General features: G+C 47.4%; 1 long non-coding RNA gene across 1 annotated transcript; it reads right to left on the bottom strand.

The window, feature by feature from the left end:
- Positions 1-1,452: 1,452 nt before the first annotated feature.
- On the bottom strand, positions 1,453-2,569 carry LOC112269983. Its single transcript, XR_002962260.1, has 2 exons — positions 1,965-2,569; positions 1,453-1,842 (listed from the first exon to the last, which is right to left on the bottom strand). It is a non-coding gene; the product is annotated as an uncharacterized LOC112269983 (long non-coding RNA).
- Between the last annotated feature and the right edge of the window lie 3,138 nt (positions 2,570-5,707).

Here is a 5,707-nt window from a genome sequence, read left to right as displayed (position 1 = left end):
CATGATAGTTCAGCCTTTTCAACCAACTTATCCCTATTTTTTGTTTGATTAAGCAACTTTTGATTGCTTCCTGTGTAATTTGTGACAGCAAATTACTGCTCCGTCCCATATTAAATGATAAAATATTACATGTATCTAAACGATTTTTTGATATAAATATATCCATATTTGATCAAATTTGAGTCACTTAATATAAGACGAAATGAGTATAAAATAAATTCAACACAATACAATACAGTTCAACAATACCAAACTAAGCCTAACACCCGCAAATAACATGATGATCCGTGACAGTGAATATAGATGTTCTTTTTCCCTCATTTGGATGGGGCCAGAACGAATCCCTGATTGGGCTGATCCACGGTAATTGGGCTGCAATTCCGACCAGGCTGAGCCTAACCGAATAAGGCCGTACAGAGTTCAATTATGTCTCCATTTATGCCGTCTCAGCGTCTCCTTTCCGTTCTTACTTTTCTTTTGCCGCAAGCGTTTTCCACTTTTCCTCCTGGTGCAAGCTTTCAACGAAAAATGATCAAGGTCGGTCTCTGAATGGTGCCATCTTGAAACAGATTCGCTTTTTAGCTTTTCTAAGCTTTGTTTCTTTAAATCAACACACAATCTTTCTTTAAATTTAGAGTAAATTTCACAAAATCCTTTTTTTTGGGACAGTCGTGTCACTGAAGCACAACTAATGGAAAACTGTCCGCAAAACCACATCATTTGAGTGAAGTTGTCTCGGTTAGCCCGAAAGAGAGTGGTTTGGTGATTTTGCTTGATTTCTTATAGGTGGGCCCACGTCACGTCGGCTCCAATCAGACCTGATCCGTTAGCCCACGATTAAGCCCCCCCCCCCGCCCCCCCTCCTTCTCGCTCCCGTAAGTTTTCAGAACCAACGTGGTCTCCGACAAGCGGGGCCCACCGGTAAGGATTTAAGTAGAACATCTTACACATCCGGTTTCGGGCTGACCGAAACAAATTGACTCAAAAGGTGTGGTTCTGCGGATGATTTTTCGTTAATTGTGGTACAACGATACGAATGCCTCAAAAACAGTGTTTTTATGAAATTTACTCATAAATCAACGATACACCTGCTCGGGTGTACTTATACTAGCAAAAGAACCCGTGCGATGCTACGGAACAACGGAAAGTGTATCAAGCACGAGCCGGTGGAGGCAAAGTCTGGACATTGATTTTTCGATTGGATTGATTTCCATACTGAGATTGATACCGAGATTTTTTGTTTGGGTTCGGATTGATTTTCATACTGAGATGGATACGAAGAATTTTGGATTTCATGCTAAGGAGATTGATTTATTTTAGGATTGTTCGTATTATGTTGTGACAAATTTGGACCGTACGATAACTTTCGGTAAATCTAAACCGTAAAATTTCTGCTACTGAAATCGTGAATAAGGCGGGAGGGAAAGAAAATAAGGAAGAATGGCATATTGATTGTAATTTTAACGAAATTGACCGACCAACACCGACCAACGACGCCCACCCATCACCACCGATTGCAATATATATTGTAATAGATGTAAAAAAGAGTGCAACCGTCCTGATCCGAGAGTCCGTTGCCTCCCTATCTTGCTCCATGGTCTTTGTACTGCCGCGGATAACTTGGCGGTCTCGAGGTCGTCCTCGTCCTCGCCGTGATCGTCCACGATGCTGAACCTGCTGCCTGCCGGCGTGGCTAGCTTCCCTTCACCAGCGGAAAGTAGCCTGACTCCTTGTGGGCTTGTGGCAGTATGATCTTTACGATGAAAACTTGAAAGGATACTCTTTCCAGCAACAATAACATGCAACTATTATTCCCAATCCAGTTGCAAGACCTTCTGCGCGCTGCACATTAGAGCCTCAGTTACAGCTACACAATCTTTTCTGTCGTGAGATACTGACAACTTACAACTCAACATTTTAAAAATAAATTGTAATCGTGCGACGTGCAAATGCAAGCACCGTACCTGGTTATAATTTGTGTGATTCTCTTCCGACGATTTGCATCAAAAATCATGATAGGGTATCTGTCCAGATATTTTTCTTAACTGAAATGAAACTCGATTATTGGTACTACTCCGATCCATAATAAGTGTCGTTGATTTTGTACAACTTTGTAATAGTGAGAGAATAAAAAGAAGAGAAAATTATTCAAAACCACCACATTTGAGGCACTTATCTAGAAAAATCACCTTTAAAAAAAATTCAAATTACCACCGCTTTTGTGGTCAATTGTACTCCTGCGCACTGATGTGCGACTTGATTGCGTTTTGATGCGAAAACTGATAATGGGACCCACCTGTCGGTGCCACCATGGCGCCACCCTGGAGCCCTCCTCTCTCCCTTTTTTTCTTCTCCAATTCCGGCCAACTCTCTAGCCCGACTCCGGCCGCTCCCCGTCGACCTCCAGGCCTCCCCGACCCCGCTGCATCGCTCCGCACCCTAAACCCTAACACTACAACGCATGAACCCCGTGCACGCCCCATGGCCCCTGCGAGAGGTCGTATTCCACACCCTGGCAGTGCGCCGCCGCTCCCCATCCGCCCGACCGAAGCCTCCCCTGCGTCCGTACCAGCGCCCGGACGTCTGCCTCTCCTTCGCGAAGCCACCGGCGCCCTCTCCCGAGCCCGCTGCTGCCCGAAGCACCCCCGCGTCGTCGCTCCTCCGCCGGTCGTGCAGCCTTGGATCTGACGAACGGCGCCGCCACAAGAGAGCATTCCTAGGCAGGACCAGCTGCGTGGGCCTGTGGCGGCCCTCGCCGTCCTGCAGGACACGGGCGGGCCGGGGCTGGCGTAGCCGGCCCGGTGGCTTGCGGCGGCGCGAGGGGGGAGGAGGACGGCGGCGGCGGACTGACTCTTGGCGGGCGGTTCGGAGGAGGACGCGGACCGGACCGGAGCATGGAGGGGTGGGCGGAGGCAGGCAGCACGAATGGCAGTGGCGGGCTTGGATCCATGGGCGATCGATCGGGGGCGGCTTTGCTTCGACGGAGAGAAAGGGACAGGGCGGCTTGTTCAGAGTTCAGGCCCCTTGTCCAGCGTGCCGCCAAGCTGGCACCGACTTATGGGTCCCAATTGTCATTTTTTGCATCAAAACACAATCAACTCGCAGATCAGTTGCGGGAGTACAACGAACCACAAAAACGGTTGTAATTTGAAAAAAATTAAAAAAAAGTGGATTTCCTAGATATGTACCTCAAATGCGGTGGTTTTGAATAATTTTCCGTAAAAAGAAAGAACCATATCTATCCCCTCTTTGGTCCCTCCTCGGAGCGAACCTTAGAGCACATACTTGAATTGCTCCTTGCTACCTAATAAGAGTTCAAAAGAAAGGAATGACCTATTCAAGGACACTTATTATGGATCGTCGGAGGAAGTACTATAAAATTGTAGGCCAAAATATCTTTTTTTTATCTAAACATCAAGATATCTTTTTATCTTTGATATATGGCGCGCCTTGATATAGATCATTTTTTTGTGACGATTTGATATATATGTATACAATGCTCAATCTTTGACGCCCAGAGCAAAACCTCCCTGCTCAGCCTAAGCTTGAAGCAAACTATGACTGGCTAAATCATTAATAAAAACAATGGACATAATACCAAAGGGGGTCTGTCACGAAAATGTATGAGTAATTAACAGTTCTTGCCTCTAATCTCTCCTACAAAACTCATCTAGGATTTCACCTCCTCCGTCACTCCTACTCCACTAGTAGACCGTCGGTCTTCTTCTTCTTCGTCATCGGTTCTGCCGGTGGGATGTGTAAGAAGGCCAAGATACACGGGTGTAAGTTATAGTTTTTTCTCGCCTAGAGGTTTTGATAGGTCTTCGTTTGTCCAACATCGGCGGCGATGAAACGGAAGCGTCGTCGTTGGCTTGGAATAAGGTCTCACCGCCTCGACCTTGTTCTGATGGTGTTTCGTACCGTCGGAGGCATGTGAAGATGGTGCGGGCTCATGGAGGCGGCCATCGACGAATTATAGGCTGGAGTAAAAAAATCATCGTCCGTCCCACGCCAAAGCACAATTCTAAGAGACTAAGACCGATTGTGTTCTCATGGTTTCTTTCCCTCTGCGGGTCTAGTTTTATTTTTAGTTTTTCACAACAAATTATATTTAAAAAACAGCACATCATAGTTCCGACACCGCTAATTGAGCCTAAAACGTGCTAGACATATAGGTGTGGCATCCTTCTCGTGCCAGATATTATGAAATCCTTACTTTTGGAAATGTACCGAAAAACTAACTTTTGGAATTTATCACTTAACCCCGTACTATTGCACTAATTAGTAGTATTAGAATAAGTGAGTCCCACATGTCGGCCTCGGCAGTATCAAAAGGGTTGGGTTTCTGCGATATGGTCCGGTTTTTTGCCGGTTCAGAGCATCTCCAACAGCATATCCATATTTTGGATACCTAAATCCATTATGGGTAGGGGAGAGAGACAATATGGGTATCCAAATTGGCTCCAACTTTTCCAACAAACCCAAAACTGGATACCCAAATCCACCAATTCATAACGGTCCCACCTGTCATTGAGCCAAGTTTCTTCTTCCCCAAATCAGTCCCAAATCGATCCCACATCAAGCACAAAATTGAACCCCAATCGTGGAGCAACGGCGAGGAGGAGCTAGGCGGAGGAGGCAGTGGGGTGCGAGCACTAGCCGCCGCTGTACGGCACGACGCGGGGAGGGGAGGGGAGCACAGAGGGGCGGGGAGGAGCAAGAGGCAATGCGGGAGGCCTCGGGACGGCGGACAGAGGCCGCGGCGGGGCTGGCGTCTTGCTCAAGCTCGGCGGCCGCCATCGGGGTTTGGGGAGCGCGCGCGAGGGCGGCGGGGAGTGCGCGGATGGTCGGGAGGTGGCGGCGGCGGTCCAGGCGCACTGGGGAGGGGGCCGGCGACCTGCAGCTCACCGGAGGCGGAGGGATTTCCGGCGGCCGGCGACGGGAGCAGAAGGGACAGGAGAGAGAACCGTGAAAAATCATGGTAGTTGGTTACCGCTGGTGGATTTGTATCTTTTGCTACTCTAACCTAGAATATCCATATTTGGGTATTGAGGGGCAAAATATGGGTAGCTACCTGAATTTGTTTGGGTATCTAACAAATATGGGTGTGCTGTTGGAGCTGGTTTTTGGACCAAAATATGCATATTGACGGTTTTTCGGTATTCTTCCAAAATATGAGTATGCTCGCACTGGTTCGGTCCTGCCCTGAGCTCAACTAGATTTTATGTCATCAAACTCTAGCGCAACTTGTTCGTCAAAGACGACTGCAGGGGAACGGTTCACCGTGGCATGATCCGTCACAAGACTTCCTGAGTGTCAGTCAGACCTTCGACACCGGCCAATACTTCAGTCTCGGCTGATTTGAATAAAACAAAAACAGCCATTAGCTTCGCCACCAAGAGTCTCTGTCCAAGACCGTGGTATACAGTTCCATGTACAGCGTGCAACGGTACGTAATACGATGTGCACGATTTATATAACTGGATGGTTACATCCCTTGTGAACCAAAATGTCAATCTGGTGAATTTCCTTGCCACTCGCTGGGTTGAGATCGACATGCTAGTTCCAGTTGTTATGACAAATCTCAGTAGAAATGTACACCATTAAACAAAGGGAATCAATCATGTTCTTCTGACGCAACATGTCTGTATTTCAATTTGAAGATGGAAGAAGACAGTGACTGCACAATTCAACGGTCGGTTAAATA

The sequence above is a fragment of the Brachypodium distachyon genome, chromosome 1, assembly GCF_000005505.3.
Source record: "Brachypodium distachyon strain Bd21 chromosome 1, Brachypodium_distachyon_v3.0, whole genome shotgun sequence".
Taxonomy (NCBI): Eukaryota; Viridiplantae; Streptophyta; class Magnoliopsida; order Poales; family Poaceae; genus Brachypodium; species Brachypodium distachyon.
The sequence above is the reverse complement of the archived record's forward strand: the minus strand, read 5'-3'. Positions and strand labels throughout refer to the sequence as shown.